At 64.4% G+C, this 22,681-nt stretch overlaps 2 long non-coding RNA genes across 3 annotated transcripts; both read left to right on the top strand.

Moving 5' to 3' along the window:
- The first annotated feature begins 3,763 nt into the window (after positions 1-3,763).
- On the top strand, positions 3,764-5,971 carry LOC141960470 (uncharacterized). 2 transcript variants are annotated; one of them, XR_012633643.1, is made up of 3 exons: positions 3,764-3,876; positions 4,222-4,372; positions 5,786-5,971. It is a non-coding gene; the product is annotated as an uncharacterized LOC141960470 (long non-coding RNA). The 2 variants fall into 2 exon arrangements; XR_012633644.1 differs by having other exon boundaries at positions 4,225-4,372.
- A 14,201-nt stretch (positions 5,972-20,172) lies between these two features.
- On the top strand, positions 20,173-22,459 carry LOC141960471 (uncharacterized). The gene is made up of 3 exons (XR_012633645.1): positions 20,173-20,407; positions 20,753-20,903; positions 22,317-22,459. It is a non-coding gene; the product is annotated as an uncharacterized LOC141960471 (long non-coding RNA).
- The last annotated feature ends 222 nt before the right edge of the window (positions 22,460-22,681 follow it).

The following is a 22,681-nucleotide window of genomic DNA, read 5'->3' on the forward strand; positions in this document are numbered from 1 at the left end:
TAGGGGGACAGGCAGCACGGGTGGGCCTCAGCCGCCAGCCCCTTGCAACCAGCTGCTCCGCAGTGACGCGGCAGCTTCTCCCAAGCGATGAGGAACCCCCCTCGGGAAGTTCTGCTTCCCCAGCCCCCAGAACCTCTTGGGAAAGGGCCGCTGCTGCCGATTCACCTGCCTTCAGGGCAGACAGCGCCCAGCACTCTCGATAGTGCTTGGCTGGCGCCTTGTGTGGGGTGGCGGCCCTGTTAGCGGGGTGCGGGTCAGGGCGCCCCTGTAGCGGAGAGGAGGGGCCTCGTGGGCCTTTGGGACCGGGGCTGCCCTGTAAGTCGGGGCCTGGCCCGTGCCCTGCAGTCCCGGGCACTTTGCAGTCCCGGCAGCGGCTCGAGCCCCCTGTAAGCAGGGGCGCAGCCTCGGTGGCCGCCGCTCTGCATGCCCAGCTCCGTTTGCCCAGAGTGCCCGACTCCGAGCCCAGCTCCAGCGCCCGCCGCGACTCCACGTGTGGCAGCACCGGAGCACCGATTGGGTAAGAAAAGCCGATCTGTGAGGTTTTTTCGGGGGGGCGGGGGTATAGGGCTGTGTGAGGGCGGCCGGTGTTCAGGTGGTGCTGTGGCCAGCTCTCACCCAGGACCGTCGTCGCTCTCAGACCTGATGGCATTCTCCTGCTCTTGCAGCAGTTGGTCGTGGAGAAGAAGGGAGAGACATCCACCGCGTGCAGAAGGACCTGCGAGGCAAGAGCGAGCGGGAGGAGTAGCGGCAGCGGTCCGGCAAAGAGGCGAGAGAAAGCCCTCCTGGGCAGGGGATCTCCCTGTCACCTGGGCTGTGGTCGCCTCCAGCGTCCCTGCCCCTTTGGGGATGTTTTCTTTGCCTCGTGAGCAAGTACTCAATCAGATGCTTTCTCCAACTGCGTGTTCCCCATTTAGCTCCTTTTCTGCCCAACTCGGCTTTAACCGCTGCCTGCCACGTGGCGCTGCGCGTGGGATTTTAACCTTTGGCAGCCGCTGGAATGTTTGCGGCGTGTGTTGGTCCTGGCTGCTTGCAAGGGGACTCTCGGGGTGAAGCGCTAAGGCTTGGACAATAGGGCCAAGCCAGAGTTGACTTGTAGACGAGTCCTGTGTATTTTGTAACTGTTAACCATTGTGCTAACAGGTATTTTACTAAGTGATAACCAACCACCTATTCCGATGTAAAAAGTGGAAGTATCGAAGCCTGAACAACAGGCCCTGAGCCGAAGCTGCTCACTCAGTATGTCATCGTTAGTGAAACAGGTGTGGAAGACGTGGCTCTCTTGAATGTACATTTATCTTTCTTTGTGTGGGGATAAAATAACCGGGTCGTGGAGACCGTAGTCTGGCCCTGTGGCCTGACGTGAGCCCTTGCACCTAGTCTGCCTGGGTAAGCAGAGGAGCTCCCTTAGCTTCTCCCCTGAGCCCTGGCCAGGCTCCGGGGGAATCTAATGTGAGATTGAAACCAGATATTTCCGCTCCAAACCAAGGTGCCAGCTCTTCTGGCTTGCCGATTTTGGGGTATAGAATGGTGGACCCGCTCACAGCGACTTTGGAGGCCTCACCTACGGGTGGACGCACCGCGTAGGGTTTCCCACTTGCCGGGAAAGGCTCTGCAAACCCTCGCTGTAACCGGGGCTGCCTGCGGGTCTGGGTGATGGCAACGGGTGCAGGTGCTGAGGGATCTTTTTTAATCGCTGTTCCCTCTCTCTCAGGCAGTCAGGATTTGATGCGTTACCCTGTATTTTCCTATCTGTGTGAGTGCACTATTCCGTCTTTCCTGACTGCGTGTTTTCCATATTCTTCTGTTATTTAGTTATTTCTAATAAAATACGCCTGCTCCTTTCACTCCGGTGTCTGAGTTGAATTGATATCCCTAATCAGCAAAACGGGGGGAGATGAGGTGGCGCTTTCCAGAGCCGAGGTCGGTGTCGGTTTGGCTTTGGGCTGAGCTGTAGCCGCCGCGGCGCTAGTTCCTGGCAAGGGGACGGACGGGGGAGCTGTCGGGGCCAGAGCTGCCGTAAATATAATCAGACAGCTTGCTCGGGTTCTCCAGCTCCTAGCGTACGCTCCAGAAGAGCGGCTGAACGCGGGCAGAAATGTTCCTGGATTTATCTGGGTTTTTTTAAAAAACTATTTCTGCTATCACCAGGATTTGAAAAACTAAATTGGATAAATGTGAGTTTAGGAAAAATATCTAACAATACGTGTGCTTTTAATAGTTACTGTACTGGTCTCCCAGGGACCGAAGTTACGCTGTTTCGTCCTTAAAACAACTCTGCGCTCCCGTGTCGCGTTGTCACAGGCTTTCCTCCCCCTTCCACCCGTCCGAAGAGCCCTGAGGCTGCTCTGACCGACACTTCGGTCACCCCGCTGAGTTCTGGGTCACAAGGCGAGACTGCGCTGCCCTGCGCTGCGGCCGTGCCGGAGCTCCTCCCTCTCCGGGGGGTTATAAGATTTGGCAGCGTTGGTCCCGTCGGCCCGCGCACCGGAGCGGTCTCGCCCAGCGGCTGCTCCCGCTGGCCGGGGAAGGTTCCCCCGGCGGGGAGAGGCGACCTGCGGCGTGCGGCTGCGCCGGGCGGCCCCCGGAGTGCGCGTGCGCGGCGGCGGCCCCGCGACCGGAGGACCGGCGGCCCATAGAGCGCGAGCTCGGAGGAGCGACGGGCATCTCCGGCGTTTATTAACGGTGCTGGTCGCTATAGTTACCGGGGGGGGGGGGGGGGGGGGAGCGTGGGCCGGGCCGGAGGAGCCGCAGGGGCGGGCAGGGAGGCTGCAGGCAGCGACCCCTCCCTGTCCGGGGCCGGTGCTGGAGGAGGAGCCGGTGCGAGCCGAGGCAGGAGCGGGGCCGGGCGGCTGCGGGGAAAGGTGCGGCGGGACCGGGGGCGGAGGCCGCTCCGCGTCGGGGCCGGGCGGCGGCGGCGCTGCCCGGAGCCGCGCGGGGCTGCGCTCGGCCGGGCTTCCGGGTGCGCGGGCGGCGCGGCGGGAGCCGTAGTCAGGTGCAGGGGGCTTCCGGTCGGCCATGTTGGCTCCCCGGGGCACGCCGGGAGCTGCAGTTTCTGCGCTCTCGGTTCCCCGCAGCCGCGGCGCTGGCGGGCGCGCGCGGCACGGCACAGCCCTCGGTACCGGCGCGGCCCCGCGGCGCGGCCCGAGACGCGGTTTTGTGGCGGTTTCCCGCGGGCTGCCCGCGGCTCCCCGAGACGCGGTGTGCCCCCGGCCCGGGGGTGCGCATGCGCGGCGGCGGCGTCTCCCGGGAGTGCGCGTGCGCGGCGGAGGTGAGTGTTGGGGCTGCGGCCGGTCCGGTCCGCGGCAATAAGGGTCCCTGCCGCCTCCGTGCCCCCTCCCGAGGCCGCGCTGGGGCCGCGCGTGTCCGTTCCTGCCCCGGGGATGCCGCCGGCTGCGCCCAGCTCGGGCTGGCGTGGGGTGTCTCTGCCCGGCCTGGCGCTTCTCACGGCTCGGGGGCCAGAAGGGACGGGCGGAGCCGAGCCTTCCCGGCCGCGGGCAGCGGGGCGGGAGCCGCCGCGGCTGGAGCTGGAGGGGCCGGAGAAAGGGAAGGAAGGAGAACGTCAAGGGCATGTGGGCAGCAGCCGCCTCGCCCTGCAGGAGGAGAGCGCCTGCCTCTCCGGGTGAGCGAGGAGCCCTCTGCACAGTCCGCAGCGGGCCGGACCCAGGCGCGGAACGGCCGCGGAGCGAGCGAGCGAGCGAGGCTGCGTGTGTCGGAAGCCACGTCTTGTAAGAGCCGAGAGACACCCGCGTATTCTTTTAGGGGGAGGTCAGCCGGGCGAGTGGAGTTTCAGAAGAAGAGGAGGGGCAGGAGGAAGGAAGGAGAAAGAAGCATCTGACCTGTCCAGTTCTCCCGGCAGTGCCGGGAGCGAGAGCCGCGGTGAGTCCCGGGCCCTCGGGGCCCTGTCGCCCCCCTTGTATGTCCCAGTCCCTTCCCGCCCTTCTCTTTCCCATGCTGTGATTTTTTTTTTCTTCTTCTCTATATCTTTTCTTTCTTTTCTTCTGCCTTGCTCCCCCTTTCTCTCTCACTTTCTCTCTCTTGTCTTGCTGCTCCCTTTTCTTTTTCTGTCTGCACTTCTGACTGCTTGTTCTGTACCTTTTGCATCACTCCTCAGTCCATTTCTCTCTCGATCCTTCCGTTCTGCTCCTCACTTCTCGGTTTCTCTCTCTTTCCTCTGTCCTACTCCTGCATGTAGTGTGTGATTGAATGAGGTTCTGTGTCTAGCAGGCCTCATCTCGTAAGAGCTGTGAGACACCTACATATTCTCATAAGTGGAGGACAGCCAGGCACCTGGAGCTGTAGAAGAGGAAGGGAGAAGGCAAACAGAAGGAGGAGTCTGACCTGTCAAATTCTCCTGGCAGCGCGGAGAACTGCAGTAAGTCCCGAGCTCTTGGGCCCCTCTCATCCCTCTTGTGTGGCCTGGTCCCTCCCTGTCTTTCTCCTAGACTCCTCTCTTTCTGGTGCTGCTCAACTTTTTTTGCTCACCTGTATCTTCCGTCTTGCTTGGAGCATCTCCCTGTCCCCATCTTGTAGGTCTTCCCTTTCTCTGCCCTGTACCCTGCCGCTCTTGTTGCCTTTCTCCATCCCTCTCTGTCCAGCTCCCTGTTCCTATTGATGCCCCTTTCTTCTTCCTGCACCCGCTGCTATTCCCTGCGATCTCCATCTCTCTCTTTCCTGCTCCCTGTCCCCCGTTTTTCATTCCTACCTCCGTCCCTCATAGACTGTCTGGCCTTTTTCCTCGGTGTCTTTCTCTCTGGCTGACTCCCTTCTGCTGTTTTTCATTTCCTCCCTATCCATCTTGTTGCCCATCGCTCTTTTGTCTTCTCTCTCTCCATGTGTCGCTGTCTGTCTTCCAGTCACTGTTCTTTAATTCCTCCCTCTTCCCTGTAGCTTGCTGCTATTTTTTTTTTTCCCTGTTCTCCATCATGCTCTGTCGGGTGCCCTGTCCCTGTTTATCAATTCCTCCCTCTGCCCTGCGGTCTGTCTCTTTTCACCATTTAATTTTTGCCTTGCTCTCTCTCTGTCTGGCTCCTTGTGCCGGGTTTGCGAATTCCTTCCTCTGTGCCCCGTACCCCCTGTGATCTTTGCTGCTTTGTGGCCTGTTTCTGGCTGGCGCTCTGTTACTATTCAGTAATTCCTCTCTCGATGCCTTGTAGTCTGTTGCTTTTGTCTTTTCTCCATCTCTCTGTCTCTGTTTCCCCTGTTTTAGAATACACCCCCCCACCCCCACCCCCCTTCTTTCTGTATGCATCAGGATTAGTTTTTGGCTCCAGGTCTCTCTTTTTCTGTGTCTCTGTCCCTGTTTCCTAATTCTTCCTTCTCTGCCCTGTCACATGTAGCGATGTGATTTGTTTTGTGTTCCTTCCCATGGTTTGCTGTCCTGACTCCCCATCGCTGTTGCTTTTTCCTCCCTCTGTGCCCTGTTCTCTGGAGCTTTTTGGTCTTTCTTCCATCTTGCTTGGTCTAGCTCCCTGCTCCCCCCCTTTTTTTTTTTCCCCTCCATGTCTGTTGTGCCACCCATCCCAGCTTTTTTTTTTTCTGCATCTCTATGCTGCTCCTCGTCCTTCTTTGTTGGTTTCTGTCCTGCTCCTCCTCCTTCTTTCTGCTGCCTGTTTTCTTCTCTCCCTGCTGCTTTTTTTTCTGCATATCCACGCTGGGTTCCCTGTCCCCATCCTCTCACCGCCCCATTGCTCATCTCTTGTTTTCTCTCTACCCCTGTACTAGTCAGCTAGCTGCCACCTTTCTTCTGTCTTCTTGTGTCCTGCATCTTTCTCCTCATGTTTGGCAGTTTCCAGCTCTGCCCTGCAGCTTGTTGCTCCAGGAACCGACTGACTGTTCCCGGCTGGACTGAGGAGCGTGGCTCCGGGAACAAGCGCCAAGGTGTGCCAGGGGCAGGGGCAGCATTAGGGGCCCTGAGCCCCGGAGCAGACTCACTCCCTTCTGGGACTTGTTCTGTGTGTGACTGAATAAACACTTGCTGGCTGCCGGCTGCCTTTTGTGCTTCCTTTGCCCCAGGTGAGGGGCTGGGAGGGGTGATGATGCTCTGTGGGGGTGGGTGATGGCCTCCAGCTGTGGGCTGGGGCTGGAGGGGCCCCAGGTGTGGGCAGTGAGGCTGATGGCAGCGGCCCCTCCCTGTAAAGGGCTTGCTCCGGGTGGAGGGGCGGGTGCTGCTGTTAAGAGCAAGGCAGCCGTCGGAGGGGTCGGTGTCAACCAAGGGAGGAGCAGAGCAGTCGCTGAGCATTGCTGGGCCCTGGCTGCACCGAGGGAGAAGGTGAGTGGAGCCGTGCCATCAGCTGGCAGCTCCTGGGGAGGATGGCGGTGCCTGCAGGGTGGCAGCGTTGGAGGTGGTGGCAGGGGCTGCCCCGAGCCGGTGGTGAGGCTTCTGGGTGCACTGGTGGGGGTTCGGAGGGGTGAGCAACGGTGTTGCTGCAGGGTCAGAAAGCAGAGAAAACTGCCTCTCGCAACCCAGCGGGAGCTGTGGTCCTGGCGTGTGGGGTTTCTGGCCAGCCGCGTTGGTTCCCTGGGTCACGCTGGGATGCGGGGTCTTACAGCGCTTGGCGTGCAGGCGGCCGTGCCGCGTTGGCCAGCGCGTGCCAGGAGCTGTAGGTTCTGCAGACTCGGCTGCCAGGCAGCCGCACCGCTCGTGGGCGCCCGTAGCGCGGCGCAGTCCTCGCTACCGCCGCGGCCCCTGTGGCGCAGCACGAGGGATAGTTTTGTTGCCGCTTTCACGTGGGTTCCCGGGGGCTTCCAGCTGCTCCCCGCCAAGCGTCGTGCCCGTTCCTCGAGAGCGTGTGCGCAGTGACGTGCCGCTCGGCCGCCGCTCGCGCGGGGGGTGGCGCTCGCCCGCGCTCACCGCCGCTGCCTGGCAAACGCCACACGGTGCTGTCGGTGGGCGACACAGAGGTGGCCCCGTGCCCCACGCTGCCGCCCGCCAGCAACGTCAGTGCGATGCTCCGATGCCCGTGGGGGGGTGCGGCCACGCTCGGTGCCCCCTCCTGGTAAGGAAATGCCGCCGCCGCCCCACGTCACGCTGCCGGCGGGCGCTCGGTGCGCGAAGGGCAGGACTGCAGCGCCGGCCCCGCACAGGTGTGCGGCACCGCCAGAGCCGCCTTCCTGCTGCCGCAACGTGAGGCTTGCTGGGCGTGATTCCTGGTGGTGGGCGAGGGCCGAGGCCGCCGGTGAGGCCGGCCCGCCCCTTTGGCAGGTGTGGGGGCCCCTCCTGCCCGCTGGCCACACGGCAGCGGTGGGGCAGGAAGCTTCACACCGCCTGCTGTGTCAGGCCTCGGCTCTCCTGGAGGTGAACCGGGCCGGGGGAGCCCCAGGGAGTTACCCGAGGGCTGGGACAAAGGCAGAGGGGAAGAAGATGGGTGTCCCCCGGGGGTTGGTGCCGGGTGCCTCCCCAGCTTGCCAGAGCTCCCCTTGAGCTGGCACTGGCCTTGCCCGCACCGTGTCCTGGCCCCAGGTCTCGCACCTCTACCCTGAATCCCGTCCCGTAGCCCCAGGTCACCCCCGAGCCCCGCGGGGATGGCGGCAAGCCGGCCCTTGGCGCCTCCGCAGGAGCCCCTGTGGAAGGGGGGCTCCGGCCAGGGGCGATCTACGGGAATAACGGCAGTCGCTTCACCTTCTCCCAGAGGCCTCACCGGGGCCGCGCTTGCCTGTTCCTTCCCTGGGGATGCTGTCGACTGGACCCACTTCAGAACTGTGTGGGGTTCTCTGCCTGCCCTTGTGCTCCTCGCAGCAGAGAGGTGAGAAGGGACAGGCCCCTGGGACGTTTTCTGGCTGTGGACAGGAGCTGCCACAGCTGAAGCTGCAGAGGCCTGAGAAAGGGAAAGAAGAAAATCAAGGGCATGTGGGCAGCAGCTGCCTTCCACTGCAGGAAGAGAGAGCCTGCCTCTCTGGGCGAGGCAGGAGCCCTCTGTACAGTCCGCAGCGGGCCGGACCGCCAGCGTGCGATCAGGGTCCGTGCGCGTCACCCAGAGCGCGGTACGGCCGCGCAGCGTGCGAGCGAGGCCACACGTGCAGGAAGCTGCGTTTTGTAAGAGCCGAGAGACACCCGCGTGTTCTTTGAGGTGGAGGGCAGCTGAGCGACTGCACCTCCAGAAAAGGAAGGGAGGAGAGAAGGAGAAAGAAGGGTCTGAATTGGCAAATTTTTCCTGGCAGCGCTGAGAGCGACAGCTGCGGTGAGTCGCGGACCCTCGGGCCCTGTTGCCCCTCTTGGACGTTTTGGGCTGTCCCCTGGCCCCCTCTCTATCCCATGCTGCTATGATTTTTGTTGGTTTTTTCTTCCCTGTACTTCTGCTCTCGTTCGTTCCTGCTCCCACTCCCTCTTGTGTCTTCTTCTAGCTCTCCCTTTTTCTTTCTTCCAGATGCTTGGTCCTGCTCTCTCTCCTTCCTTTGTTTCATCCTCCCTTTCTCTCCTGTAACCTAGCGCTGTTATTTTCCTTGTTCAGTTCTTGTTTCAGATCGGCTTTGGGGTCTCTTTTTGCCCACAGCTTTCTCTGGCCAGTTCCCAGGCATTGTTATCCTCGGCGAGCCTGTCTGCCGCTCCATGTGCCTGCCTGCCCATTTCCCTCCCTCCTGGTAATCCCGCCTCTACGCTGTGCCCGAGCTCAGGCCGCCCCTGCTCCTGTATCTCGGCTTTCGGCACGCCCCCGGCGCTTTCGGCACGCCCCCGGCGCTTTCGGCACGCCCCCGGCGCTTTCGGCACGCCCCCGGCGCTTTCGGCACGCCCCCGGCGCTTTCGGCACGCCCCCGGCGCTTTCGGCACGCCCCCGGCGCTTTCGGCACGCCCCCGGCGCTTTCGGCACGCCCCCGGCGCTTTCGGCACGCCCCCGGCGCTTTCGGCACGCCCCCGGCGCTTTCGGCACGCCCCCGGCGCTTTCGGCACGCCCCCGGCGCTTTCGGCACGCCCCCGGCGCTTTCGGCACGCCCCCGGCGCTTTCGGCACGCCCCCGGCGCTTTCGGCACGCCCCCGGCGCTTTCGGCACGCCCCCGGCGCTTTCGGCACGCCCCCGGCGCTTTCGGCACGCCCCCGGCGCTTTCGGCACGCCCCCGGCGCTTTCGGCACGCCCCCGGCGCTTTCGGCACGCCCCCGGCGCTTTCGGCACGCCCCCGGCGCTTTCGGCACGCCCCCGGCGCTTTCGGCACGCCCCCGACGCTTTCGGCACGCCCCCGACGCTTTCGGCACGCCCCCGACGCTTTCGGCACGCCCCCGACGCTTTCGGCACGCCCCCGACGCTTTCGGCACGCCCCCGACGCTTTCGGCACGCCCCCGACGCTTTCGGCACGCCCCCGACGCTTTCGGCACGCCCCCGACGCTTTCGGCACGCCCCCGACGCTTTCGGCACGCCCCCGACGCTTTCGGCACGCCCCCGACGCTTTCGGCACGCCCCCGACGCTTTCGGCACGCCCCCGACGCTTTCGGCACGCCCCCGACGCTTTCGGCACGCCCCCGACGCTTTCGGCACGCCCCCGACGCTTTCGGCACGCCCCCGACGCTTTCGGCACGCCCCCGACGCTTTCGGCACGCCCCCGACGCTTTCGGCACGCCCCCGACGCTTTCGGCACGCCCCCGACGCTTTCGGCACGCCCCCGACGCTTTCGGCACGCCCCCGACGCTTTCGGCACGCCCCCGACGCTTTCGGCGGGCGGGAACGCCGCGCGCCGACGTGAGGGGCGGAGCTTTCGCCTGAGGCGAAGGGCGGGAACGGCGCGCGCAGCAGTGAGGCGCCGCGCGGCCGCCTGAGGCGAAGGGCGGGAACGGCGCGCGCAGCAGTGAGGCGCCGCGCGGCCGCCTGAGAGGAGCGGGAGCGGCGCCCCCGGAAAAGGCTGCTCGGCGATCGGCGCCGCCTCGGCGGGGACCTCATCGGCTCGGCTCGGCTCGGGGCGGGCGGGGGTGGACCCGAGTCGCCTGTGGGGGGGCGAGCGCCATTGTCTGAGGGGCTCAGGAGAGTCCTGGACCCGCCAGGCGCGGCAAGGTGCCTGGAGCAGACGAGTGCCCGGCGCGGTCGTCCCTGCAGGAAGTGCTGGAGCACCGGCTCTGGTGAGAAAAGCCGATCTGTGAGGTTTTTTTCGGGGGGGAAGGGGGGGGTTGGAGGGCGGCCGGGGTTCGGGTGGTGCTGTGGGCACTTCTCGTCGGGGACAGGCGTCCTTCTCAGACCTGACGGCACACTACTGCCCTTGCAGCAGCTGGTGGCGGAGAAGGGAGAGATGTCCACTGCGTGTGGAAGGACCTGCGAGGCAAGAGCGAGCGGGAGGAGCAGCGGAGGAAGTCTGGGCAGCAAGAGGAAAGAGAAGGGCGCTCTGAACAAAGCGCCGCTGTGAGGGGCGGAGCGGTCGCCTGAGGGGGACCTGCCCGGGGAAGGGGCGAGCAGGAGTCGAACCTGCCTGGGGAAGTACCGGATCGACTTGGGAACAGGGGGGGGGGGACGGGACGGGAGGCGCCTTGGAGAGGGGGTCGGTGTCGTCGCCTCGGCGGGGGGGGGGAGCAGTGTCGTCGCCTCGGCGGGGGAGGGGGGGGAGCAGTGTCGTCGCCTCGGCGGGGGAGGGGGGGGGAGCAGTGTCGTCGCCTCGGCGGGGGAGGGGGGGGGAGCAGTGTCGTCGCCTCGGCGGGGGGGGGGGTGGAGCAGTGTCGTCGCCTCGGCGGGGGGGGGGGTGGAGCAGTGTCGTCGCCTCGGCGGGGGGGGGGGTGGAGCAGTGTCGTCGCCTCGGCGGGGGAGGGGGGGGGGAGCAGTGTCGTCGCCTCGGCGGGGGAGGGGGGGGGAGCAGTGTCGTCGCCTGGTGGGGGGAAGTGGGGTGGTGTCATCACCTGGCGGGGGGAGTGTCGTCAACGGCGGGGGGTGGGGGAGCGGAGCTTCCTCAGGACCGGTGAGAGGGGACTGGAGCTGCCTGAGGAGGGACGGCCATCGCCTCAGGGGCGGTGGAGGGTCCAAGCCTCGCTGAACGCGGCCAGGAGCCCGGAGGAGAAAAGCGCCCGTCGTAGACATCCCTGCAGGAAGTGCTGGAGCACGGACTGGGTGAGGAAAGCCAATCTGTGAGTTTTTTTCGCGGGGAGGGGGGATGGTGGTGGTGGTGGGAGGGCGGCCGGGGTTCGGGTGGTGCTGTGGCCAGCTCTCGCCGGGGACCAGCATCGCTCTCGGACCTGACGGCATCCTCCTGCCCTTGCAGCAGGCTGCGGAGCGGCGTGGAGGTCTCCGTCCTGTACCGCTGCAGGCCAAGAGGGAGCGGGACGAGGCGCGGAGGAAGTCTGGGCAGCAAGAGGAGGAAGGAGAAGGGCGCTCTGGGCAAAGGGACCTCCCTGTCACCGGGGCTGTGGTCGCACCAGCGTGTCGCCAGGACCTTCGGTGCCCTGGCCGGCTTTGTGCCGGGTGACCCCCCTGTAAGCAGGGCTCGGGTCTTTGGGTTTTTGCCGGCCTTTTGCCACGTCACCCCGTGGTCAGGCTGCCGGGCAGGTGGCAACCCTCTAAGGGGGGTGAGCGGCGCCGTCTCTGCGGCCGGGGCGGGAAGCGGAGCTCCTGAAGCGCGCCGTGGTGGTGAGCCGCAGCCAGGCCGGCCGGCCTGTAACTTGGGCGCGGGGGGGGGCCTGGCAGCAGGGCCGGGGCCTCTGCTCTGTCCTCCGGGTGGGGGAGCTGGCGCCTGGCTGCGCCTTCCTTCCGAGCACCAGCTCCTCGAGAAGCAAGACAAGGCATCGTGAAGGAGCTGCGAGGCCAGAGCGAGGGAGAGGAGGAGCGGCGGGCTGAAGAGAGGGCTGGGGGGAGAGGGGGGAGCTCAGGGCAAAGGGGCCTCCCCACGGCACCGTTGCCGGCACCTTTGGTGTCCTGGCCGGCGCTGCGCCGGGTGACCTCCCTGTAAGCAGGGCTCGGGTCTCTGGCCTTTTGCCCCCTTGCCCCGACGGTTTGGCTGCCCGGAGAGAGGGGCGACCCTGTAAGGAGAGAGCGGCACCGTCCCCGCACCGAGGGGCAAATGGGGCTCTCTGGCCCCCAAGCCCGCCCTGTAGGCAGGGGAGGGCTGTTTCCCCGGCCCTGGCGGCTTTCTGCCTGCTGGCGGCCTGGCCAGCGTGACCCCCTGGAGTCGGGGCGCGTCGCGGCACTTGTCCCTTGGTCCCCCGCGAAGGCCCGTGGCACGTTGAGTCCCTCTGGGCTCCGTGCGTCCGGGGGGGCAGGTCCGAGGCTCTGCTCTCTTGCTCGCGGGAGGGGACGGCTCCCCAGACATTGGCTGCACAGAGCTCGCTCTCTCTCCTGGGAAGTTTTCTTTCCCCCTGTCCGTGTCCGTGTGCCTGCCTGTGTCCGCGTCGGTACGAGTGAGCGAGTGAAGGAGCTTCTTGTTTAGGCCCCTGTTGAAATCGCTGCAGCGTACTTAGCTTAAACTTCCCGGGAGGGAAAGAGGGGCTCCGTGCAGCAACAGGGGGTCGGTCCCCGCTGAGCCCGCGAGCGGAGGGCGAGTCCCGGCTGGCCCCTCCTTTCCAAGGACAGAGCCAAGCCGCGTGACCCGCCCGCTCTCTGGGCCTGGGTGGCTGCCTGTCCTGCTGGCGACCTGCCAGCGTGCCAGCCCCGTACTCGGGGCGAGTGCCACGAGCCGTGGAGCCCTCTGACCCGACGGCCCTGTAAGCAGGGTTGTGCCCGTCCCCCGCCCTCGGCAGGAGGAGCGGGTAGCGAGCGGGCGTCTGCGGCCCCCGGCCTTCGAGGGCAAAGGCTCGGCAGTTGTGTCCCCTTCACCGAGAACCGCGGTAGCCTCTAGAAACGCAGGGAACGGCCCTGAGCCAAGTACCTGCCCCAGAGTCCTCGAGACCCTCCCAGAGTTGCCCAGGACGCTCTTGTCCCACAGCAGCCGTGGGACAGGGAGGGCCCTTTGCCTGCAGCCCCTTTCTCTTTCCCCGGTTTCAGCGTGCCGCTCCTCCTCTCGCTTGCCCTCGCCTCGTAGTTTCTTCCGCAGGCCACGGATGCCTCTTCCTTCTTCCTTCTCCGGGAGCTGGTGCCTGGAAGGACGGCGCGGTCGGGCGCCAGCTCCTCTGCCTGGACGACGGGGAAGCCGGCCGCCTGAGGGACCTTCCCTCAGCGTGCTCTGGCCCCCGGCCCTCTATCCTCCCTCCTGCCCCCTGCCCCGGCCTGAGCCGCCTCAGACCCCATTTTCTCACCTGGTGGTGCCCGGCGGCCTGGGGGCTTAAAGCATAGAGGGAGAGGGGACAGGGGTACGGCAGGGCAGGGGGAGATTTAGGGGGACAGGCAGCACGGGTGGGCCTCAGCCGCCAGCCCCTTGCAACCAGCTGCTCCGCAGTGACGCGGCAGCTTCTCCCAAGCGATGAGGAACCCCCCTCGGGAAGTTCTGCTTCCCCAGCCCCCAGAACCTCTTGGGAAATGGCCGCTGCTGCCGATTCACCTGCCTTCAGGGCAGACAGCGCCCAGCACTCTCGATAGTGCTTGGCTGGCGCCTTGTGTGGGGTGGCGGCCCTGTTAGCGGGGTGCGGGTCAGGGCGCCCCTGTAGCGGAGAGGAGGGGCCTCGTGGGCCTTTGGGACCGGGGCTGCCCTGTAAGTTGGGGCCTGGCCCGTGCCCTGCAGTCCCGGGCACTTTGCAGTCCCGGCAGCGGCTCGAGCCCCCTGTAAGCAGGGGCGCAGCCTCGGTGGCCACCGTTTTGCATGCCCAGCTCCATTTGCCCAGAGTGCCCGACTCCGAGCCCAGCTCCAGCGCCCGCCGCGACTCCACGTGTGGCAGCACCGGAGCACCGATTGGGTAAGAAAAGCCGATCTGTGAGGTTTTTTTTTTTGGGGGGGGGTATAGAGGAATAGTGGTGTGGGAGGGCGGCCGGGGTTCGGGTGGTGCCGTGTCAGGCTCTCGCCGGGGACCGTCGTCCCTCTCAGGCCTGACGGCACCCTCCTGCTCTTGCAGCACTTGGTGGTGGAGAAGGGAGAGACATCCACCGCATGCGGAAGGCCGTGCAAGGCAAGGGTTAGCAGGAGGAGCAGCGAAGGAAGTCTGGGCAGCAAGCGGAAGAAAGAGAAGCGCGCTCTGGGCAAAGCGCCGCTGTGAGGGGCGGAGCGGCCGCCTGAGGGAAAGGGGAGCGCAAGTCGGCGCTGCCTCAGCAAGAAATGGATCGACTCGGGGCCGAGGGATTGGAGCCACCTTGGCAGGGGATCAAAGCTGCTGCAGGGTGGGGGGCCAGTGCCGTCGCCTAGGAGGGGCAGCAGACCTGCGTCAGGGCGCATGGGGGGGGACTGGAGCTGCATGAGGAGGGACCGCCATCACCTCAGGGGCTGAGGAGGGTCCAGGCCCTGACGGACGCTGCCAGGAGCCGCCGGACGCTGCCAGGAGCCCATTGCAGATGAGAGCCTGTCACGGTCCCTGCATGAAGCACTGGAGCACCGACTGGGTGAGGAAAGCCGATCTGCGAGGTTTTTTCGCGGGGTGGGTGGTGGGAGGGCGGCCGGGGTTCGGGTGGTGCTGTGGCCAGCTCTCGCCGGGGACCAGCATCGCTCTCGGACCTGACGGCATCCTCCTGCCCTTGCAGCAGGCAGCGGAGCAGCGTGGAGGTCTCCGTCCTGTACCGCTGCAGGCCAAGAGCGGAGGAAGTCTGGGCAGCAAGAGGAGGCAGGAGAAGGGCACTCTGGGCAAAGGGACCTCCCTGTCACCGGGGCTGTGGTCGCACCAGCGTGTCGCCAGGACCTTCGGTGCCCTGGCCGGCTTTGTGCCGGGTGACCCCCCTGTAAGCAGGGCTCGGGTCTTTGGGTTTTTGCCGGCCTTTTGCCACGTCACCCCGTGGTCAGGCTGCCGGGCAGGTGGCAACCCTCTAAGGGGGGTGAGCGGCGCCGTCTCTGCGGCCGGGGCGGGAAGCGGAGCTCCTAAAGCGCGCCGTGGTGGTGAGCCGCAGCCAGGCCGGCCGGCCTGTAACTTGGGCGCGGGGGGGGGCCTGGCAGCGGGGCCGGGGCCTCTGCTCTGTCCTCCGGGTGGGGGAGCTGGCGCCTGGCTGCGCCTTCCTTCCGAGCACCAGCTCCTCGAGAAGCAAGACAAGGCATCGTGAAGGAGCTGCGAGGCCAGAGCGAGGGAGAGGAGGAGCGGCGGGCTGAAGAGAGGGCTGGGGGGAGAGGGGGGAGCTCAGGGCAAAGGGGCCTCCCCACGGCACCGTTGCCGGCACCTTTGGTGTCCTGGCCGGCGCTGCGCCGGGTGACCTCCCTGTAAGCAGGGCTCGGGTCTCTGGCCTTTTGCCCCCTTGCCCCGACGGTTTGGCTGCCCGGAGAGAGGGGCGACCCTGTAAGGAGAGAGCGGCACCGTCCCCGCACCGAGGGGCAAATGGGGCTCTCTGGCCCCCAAGCCCGCCCTGTAGGCAGGGGAGGGCTGTTTCCCCGGCCCTGGCGGCCTTCTGCCTGCTGGCGGCCTGGCCAGCGTGACCCCCTGGAGTCGGGGCGCGTCGCGGCACTTGTCCCTTGGTCCCCCGCGAAGGCCCGTGGCACGTTGAGTCCCTCTGGGCTCCGTGCGTCCGGGGGGACAGGTCCGAGGCTCTGCTCTCTTGCTCGCGGGAGGGGACGGCTCCCCAGACATTGGCTGCACAGAGCTCGCTCTCTCTCCTGGGAAGTTTTCTTTCCCCCTGTCCGTGTCCGTGTGCCTGCCTGTGTCCGCGTCGGTGCGAGTGAGCGAGTGAAGGAGCTTCTTGTTTAGGCCCCTGTTGAAATCGCTGCAGCGTACTTAGCTTAAACTTCCCGGGAGGGAAAGAGGGGCTCCGTGCAGCAACAGGGGGTCGGTCCCCGCTGAGCCCGCGAGCGGAGGGCGAGTCCCGGCTGGCCCCTCCTTTCCAAGGACGGAGCCAAGCCGCGCGGTCGTAGCACGGCCGACGCGTGACCCGCCCGCTCTCTGGGCCTGGGTGGCTGCCTGTCCTGCTGGCGACCTGCCAGCGTGCCGGCCCCGTACTCGGGGCGAGTGCCACGAGCCGTGGAGCCCTCTGACCCGACGGCCCTGTAAGCAGGGTTGTGCCCGTCCCCCGCCCTCGGCAGGAGGAGCGGGTAGCGAGCGGGCGTCTGCGGCCCCCGGCCTTCGAGGGCAAAGGCTCGGCAGTTGTGTCCCCTTCACCGAGAACCGCGGTAGCCTCTAGAAACGCAGGGAACGGCCCTGAGCCAAGTACCTGCCCCAGAGTCCTCGAGACCCTCCCAAAAGCGCCCAGGATGCTCTTGTCCCACAGCAGCCGTGGGACAGGGAGGGCCCTTTGCCCGCAGCCCCTTTCTCTTTCCCCGGTTTCAGCGTGCCGCTCCTCCTCTCGCTTGCCCTCGCCTCGTAGTTTCTTCCGCAGGCCACGGATGCCTCTTCCTTCTTCCTTCTCCGGGAGCTGGTGCCTGGAAGGATGGCGCGGTCGGGCGCCAGCTCCTCTGCCTGGACGACGGGGAAGCTGGCCGCCTGAGGGACCTTCCCTCAGCGTGCTCTGGCCCCTGGCCCTCCCTCCTGCCCCCTGCCCCGGCCTGAGCCGCCTCAGACCCCATTTTCTCACCTGGTGGTGCCCGGCGGCCTGGGGGCTTAAAGCATAGAGGGAGAGGGGACAGGGGTACGGCAGGGCAGGGGGAGATTTAGGGGGACAGGCAGCACGGGTGGGCCTCAGCCGCCAGCCCCTTGCAACCAGCTGCTCCGCAGTGACGCGGCAGCTTCTCCCAAGCGATGAGGAACCCCCCTCGGGAAGTTCTGCTTCCCCAGCCCCCAGAACCTCTTGGGAAAGGGCCGCTGCTGCCGATTCACCTGCCTTCAGGGCAGACAGCGCCCAGCACTCTCGATAGTGCTTGGCTGGCGCCTTGCGTGGGGTGGCGGCCCTGTTAGCGGGGTGCGGGTCAGGGTGCCCCTGTAGCGGAGAGGAGGGGCCTCGTGGGCCTTTGGGACCGGGGCTGCCCTGTAAGTCGGGGCCTGGCCCGTGCCCTGCAGTCCCGGGCACTTTGCAGTCCCGGCAGCGGCTCGAGCCCCCTGTAAGCAGGGGCGCAGCCTCGGTGGCCGCCGCTCTGCATGCCCAGCTCCGTTTGCCCAGAGTGCCCGACTCCGAGCCCAGCTCCAGCGCCCGCCGCGACTCCACGTGTGGCAGCACCGGAGCACCGATTGGGTAAGAAAAGCCGATCTGTGAGGTTTTTTCGGGGGGGCGGGGGTATAGGGCTGTGTGAGGGCGGCCGGTGTTCAGGTGGTGCTGTGGCCAGCTCTCACCCAGGACCGTCGTCGCTCTCAGACCTGATGGCATTCTCCTGCTCTTGCAGCAGTTGGTCGTGGAGAAGAAGGGAGAGACATCCACCGCGTGCAGAAGGACCTGCGAGGCAAGAGCGAGCGGGAGGAGTAGCGGCAGCGGTCCGGCAAAGAGGCGAGAGAAAGCCCTCCTGGGCAGGGGATCTCCCTGTCACCTGGGCTGTGGTCGCCTCCAGCGTCCCTGCCCCTTTGGGGATGTTTTCTTTGCCTCGTGAGCAAGTACTCAATCAGATGCTTTCTCCAACTGCGTGTTCCCCATTTAGCTCCTTTTCTGCCCAACTCGGCTTTAACCGCTGCCTGCCACGTGGCGCTGCGCGTGGGATTTTAACCTTTGGCAGCCGCTGGAATGTTTGCGGCGTGTGTTGGTCCTGGCTGCTTGCAAGGGGACTCTCGGGGTGAAGCGCTAAGGCTTGGACAATAGGGCCAAGCCAGAGTTGACTTGTAGACGAGTCCTGTGTATTTTGTAACTGTTAACCATTGTGCTAACAGGTATTTTACTAAGTGATAACCAACCACCTATTCCGATGTAAAAAGTGGAAGTATCGAAGCCTGAACAACAGGCCCTGAGCCGAAGCTGCTCACTCAGTATGTCATCGTTAGTGAAACAGGTGTGGAAGACGTGGCTCTCTTGAATGTACATTTATCTTTCTTTGTGTGGGGATAAAATAACCGGGTCGTGGAGACCGTAGTCTGGCCCTGTGGCCTGACGTGAGCCCTTGCACCTAGTCTGCCTGGGTAAGCAGAGGAGCTCCCTTAGCTTCTCCCCTGAGCCCTGGCCAGGCTCCGGGGGAATCTAATGTGAGATTGAAACCAGATATTTCCGCTCCAAACCAAGGTGCCAGCTCTTCTGGCTTGCCGATTTTGGGGTATAGAAGGGTGGACCCGCTCACAGCGACTTTGGAGGCCTCACCTACGGGTGGACGCACCGCGTAGGGTTTCCCACTTGCCGGGAAAGGCTCTGCAAACCCTCGCTGTAACCGGGGCTGCCTGCGGGTCTGGGTGATGGCAACGGGTGCAGGTGCTGAGGGATCTTTTTTAATCGCTGTTCCCTCTCTCTCAGGCAGTCAGGATTTGATGCGTTACCCTGTATTTTCCTGTCTGTGTGAGTGCACTATTCCGTCTTTCCTGACTGCGTGTTTTCCATATTCTTCTGTTATTTAGTTATTTCTAATAAAATACGCCTGCTCCTTTCACTCCGGTGTCTGAGTTGAATTGATATCCCTAATCAGCAAAACGGGGGGAGATGAGGTGGCGCTTTCCAGAGCCGAGGTCGGTGTCGGTTTGGCTTTGGGCTGAGCTGTAGCCGCCGCGGCGCTAGTTCCTGGCAAGGGGACGGACGGGGGAGCTGTCGGGGCCAGAGCTGCCGTAAATATAATCAGACAGCTTGCTCGGGTTCTCCAGCTCCTAGCGTACGCTCCAGAAGAGCGGCTGAACGCGGGCAGAAATGTTCCTGGATTTATCTGGGTTTTTTTAAAAAACTATTTCTGCTATCACCAGGATTTGAAAAACTAAATTGGATAAATGTGAGTTTAGGAAAAATATCTAACAATACGTGTGCTTTTAATAGTTACTGTACTGGTCTCCCAGGGACCGAAGTTACGCTGTTTCGTCCTTAAAACAACTCTGCGCTCCCGTGTCGCGTTGTCACAGGCTTTCCTCCCCCTTCCACCCGTCCGAAGAGCCCTGAGGCTGCTCTGACCGACACTTCGGTCACCCCGCTGAGTTCTGGGTCACAAGGCGAGACTGCGCTGCCCTGCGCTGCGGCCGTGCCGGAGCTCCTCCCTCTCCGGGGGGTTATAAGATTTGGCAGCGTTGGTCCCGTCGGCCCGCGCACCGGAGCGGTCTCGCCCAGCGGCTGCTCCCGCTGCCCGGGGAAGGTTCCCCCGGCGGGGAGAGGCGACCTGCGGCGTGCGGCTGCGCCGGGCGGCCCCCGGAGTGCGCGTGCGCGGCGGCGGCCCCGCGACCGGAGGACCGGCGGCCCATAGAGCGCGAGCTCGGAGGAGCGACGGGCATCTCCGGCGTTTATTAACGGTGCTGGTCGCTATAGTTACCGGGGGGGGGGGAGCGTGGGCCGGGCCGGAGGAGCCGCAGGGGCGGGCAGGGAGGCTGCAGGCAGCGACCCCTCCCTGTCCGGGGCCGGTGCTGGAGGAGGAGCCGGTGCGAGCCGAGGCAGGAGCGGGGCCGGGCGGCTGCGGGGAAAGGTGCGGCGGGACCGGGGGCGGAGGCCGCTCCGCGTCGGGGCCGGGCGGCGGCGGCGCTGCCCGGAGCCGCGCGGGGCTGCGCTCGGCCGGGCTTCCGGGTGCGCGGGCGGCGCGGCGGGAGCCGTAGTCAGGTGCAGGGGGCTTCCGGTCGGCCATGTTGGCTCCCCGGGGCACGCCGGGAGCTGCAGTTTCTGCGCTCTCGGTTCCCCGCAGCTGCGGCGCTGGCGGGCGCGCGCGGCACGGCACAGCCCTCGGTACCGGCGCGGCCCCGCGGCGCGGCCCGAGACGCGGTTTTGTGGCGGTTTCCCGCGGGCTGCCCGCGGCTCCCCGAGACGCGGTGTGCCCCCGGCCCGGGGGTGCGCATGCGCGGCGGCGGCGTCTCCCGGGAGTGCGCGTGCGCGGCGGAGGTGAGTGTTGGGGCTGCGGCCGGTCCGGTCCGCGGCAATAAGGGTCCCTGCCGCCTCCGTGCCCCCTCCCGAGGCCGCGCTGGGGCCGCGCGTGTCCGTTCCTGCCCCGGGGATGCCGCCGGCTGCGCCCAGCTCGGGCTGGCGTGGGGTGTCTCTGCCCGGCCTGGCGCTTCTCACGGCTCGGGGGCCAGAAGGGACGGGCGGAGCCGAGCCTTCCCGGCCGTGGGCAGCGGGGCGGGAGCCGCCGCGGCTGGAGCTGGAGGGGCCGGAGAAAGGGAAGGAAGGAGAACGTCAAGGGCATGTGGGCAGCAGCCGCCTCGCCCTGCAGGAGGAGAGCGCCTGCCTCTCCGGGTGAGCGAGGAGCCCTCTGCACAGTCCGCAGCGGGCCGGACCCAGGCGCGGAACGGCCGCGGAGCGAGCGAGCGAGCGAGGCTGCGTGTGTCGGAAGCCACGTCTTGTAAGAGCCGAGAGACACCCGCGTATTCTTTTAGGGGGAGGTCAGCCGGGCGAGTGGAGTTTCAGAAGAAGAGGAGGGGCAGGAGGAAGGAAGGAGAAAGAAGCATCTGACCTGTCCAGTTCTCCCGGCAGTGCCGGGAGCGAGAGCCGCGGTGAGTCCCGGGCCCTCGGGGCCCTGTCGCCCCCCTTGTATGTCCCAGTCCCTTCCCGCCCTTCTCTTTCCCATGCTGTGATTTTTTTTTTCTTCTTCTCTATATCTTTTCTTTCTTTTCTTCTGCCTTGCTCCCCCTTTCTCTCTCACTTTCTCTCTCTTGTCTTGCTGCTCCCTTTTCTTTTTCTGTCTGCACTTCTGACTGCTTGTTCTGTACCTTTTGCATCACTCCTCAGTCCATTTCTCTCTCGATCCTTCCGTTCTGCTCCTCACTTCTCGGTTTCTCTCTCTTTCCTCTGTCCTACTCCTGCATGTAGTGTGTGATTGAATGAGGTTCTGTGTCTAGCAGGCCTCATCTCGTAAGAGCTGTGAGACACCTACATATTCTCATAAGTGGAGGACAGCCAGGCACCTGGAGCTGTAGAAGAGGAAGGGAGAAGGCAAACAGAAGGAGGAGTCTGACCTGTCAAATTCTCCTGGCAGCGCGGAGAACTGCAGTAAGTCCCGAGCTCTTGGGCCCCTCTCATCCCTCTTGTGTGGCCTGGTCCCTCCCTGTCTTTCTCCTAGACTCCTCTCTTTCTGGTGCTGCTCAACTTTTTTTGCTCACCTGTATCTTCCGTCTTGCTTGGAGCATCTCCCTGTCCCCATCTTGTAGGTCTTCCCTTTCTCTGCCCTGTACCCTGCCGCTCTTGTTGCCTTTCTCCATCCCTCTCTGTCCAGCTCCCTGTTCCTATTGATGCCCCTTTCTTCTTCCTGCACCCGCTGCTATTCCCTGCGATCTCCATCTCTCTCTTTCCTGCTCCCTGTCCCCCGTTTTTCATTCCTACCTCCGTCCCTCATAGACTGTCTGGCCTTTTTCCTCGGTGTCTTTCTCTCTGGCTGACTCCCTTCTGCTGTTTTTCATTTCCTCCCTATCCATCTTGTTGCCCATCGCTCTTTTGTCTTCTCTCTCTCCATGTGTCGCTGTCTGTCTTCCAGTCACTGTTCTTTAATTCCTCCCTCTTCCCTGTAGCTTGCTGCTATTTTTTTTTTTCCCTGTTCTCCATCATGCTCTGTCGGGTGCCCTGTCCCTGTTTATCAATTCCTCCCTCTGCCCTGCGGTCTGTCTCTTTTCACCATTTAATTTTTGCCTCGCTCTCTCTCTGTCTGGCTCCTTGTGCCGGGTTTGCGAATTCCTTCCTCTGTGCCCCGTACCCCCTGTGATCTTTGCTGCTTTGTGGCCTGTTTCTGGCTGGCGCTCTGTTACTATTCAGTAATTCCTCTCTCGATGCCTTGTAGTCTGTTGCTTTTGTCTTTTCTCCATCTCTCTGTCTCTGTTTCCCCTGTTTTAGAATACACCCCCCCACCCCCACCCCCCTTCTTTCTGTATGCATCAGGATTAGTTTTTGGCTCCAGGTCTCTCTTTTTCTGTGTCTCTGTCCCTGTTTCCTAATTCTTCCTTCTCTGCCCTGTCACATGTAGCGATGTGATTTGTTTTGTGTTCCTTCCCATGGTTTGCTGTCCTGACTCCCCATCGCCGTTGCTTTTTCCTCCCTCTGTGCCCTGTTCTCTGGAGCTTTTTGGTCTTTCTTCCATCTTGCTTGGTCTAGCTCCCTGCTCCCCCCCTTTTTTTTTTTCCCCTCCATGTCTGTTGTGCCACCCATCCCAGCTTTTTTTTTTTCTGCATCTCTATGCTGCTCCTCGTCCTTCTTTGTTGGTTTCTGTCCTGCTCCTCCTCCTTCTTTCTGCTGCCTGTTTTCTTCTCTCCCTGCTGCTTTTTTTTCTGCATATCCACGCTGGGTTCCCTGTCCCCATCCTCTCACCGCCCCATTGCTCATCTCTTGTTTTCTCTCTACCCCTGTACTAGTCAGCTAGCTGCCACCTTTCTTCTGTCTTCTTGTGTCCTGCATCTTTCTCCTCATGTTTGGCAGTTTCCAGCTCTGCCCTGCAGCTTGTTGCTCCAGGAACCGACTGACTGTTCCCGGCTGGACTGAGGAGCGTGGCTCCGGGAACAAGCGCCAAGGTGTGCCAGGGGCAGGGGCAGCATTAGGGGCCCTGAGCCCCGGAGCAGACTCACTCCCTTCTGGGACTTGTTCTGTGTGTGACTGAATAAACACTTGCTGGCTGCCGGCTGCCTTTTGTGCTTCCTTTGCCCCAGGTGAGGGGCTGGGAGGGGTGATGATGCTCTGTGGGGGTGGGTGATGGCCTCCAGCTGTGGGCTGGGGCTGGAGGGGCCCCAGGTGTGGGCAGTGAGGCTGATGGCAGCGGCCCCTCCCTGTAAAGGGCTTGCTCCGGG

Source organism: Athene noctua, chromosome 5, assembly GCF_965140245.1.
Source record: "Athene noctua chromosome 5, bAthNoc1.hap1.1, whole genome shotgun sequence".
Lineage (NCBI taxonomy): Eukaryota > Metazoa > Chordata > Aves > Strigiformes > Strigidae > Athene > Athene noctua.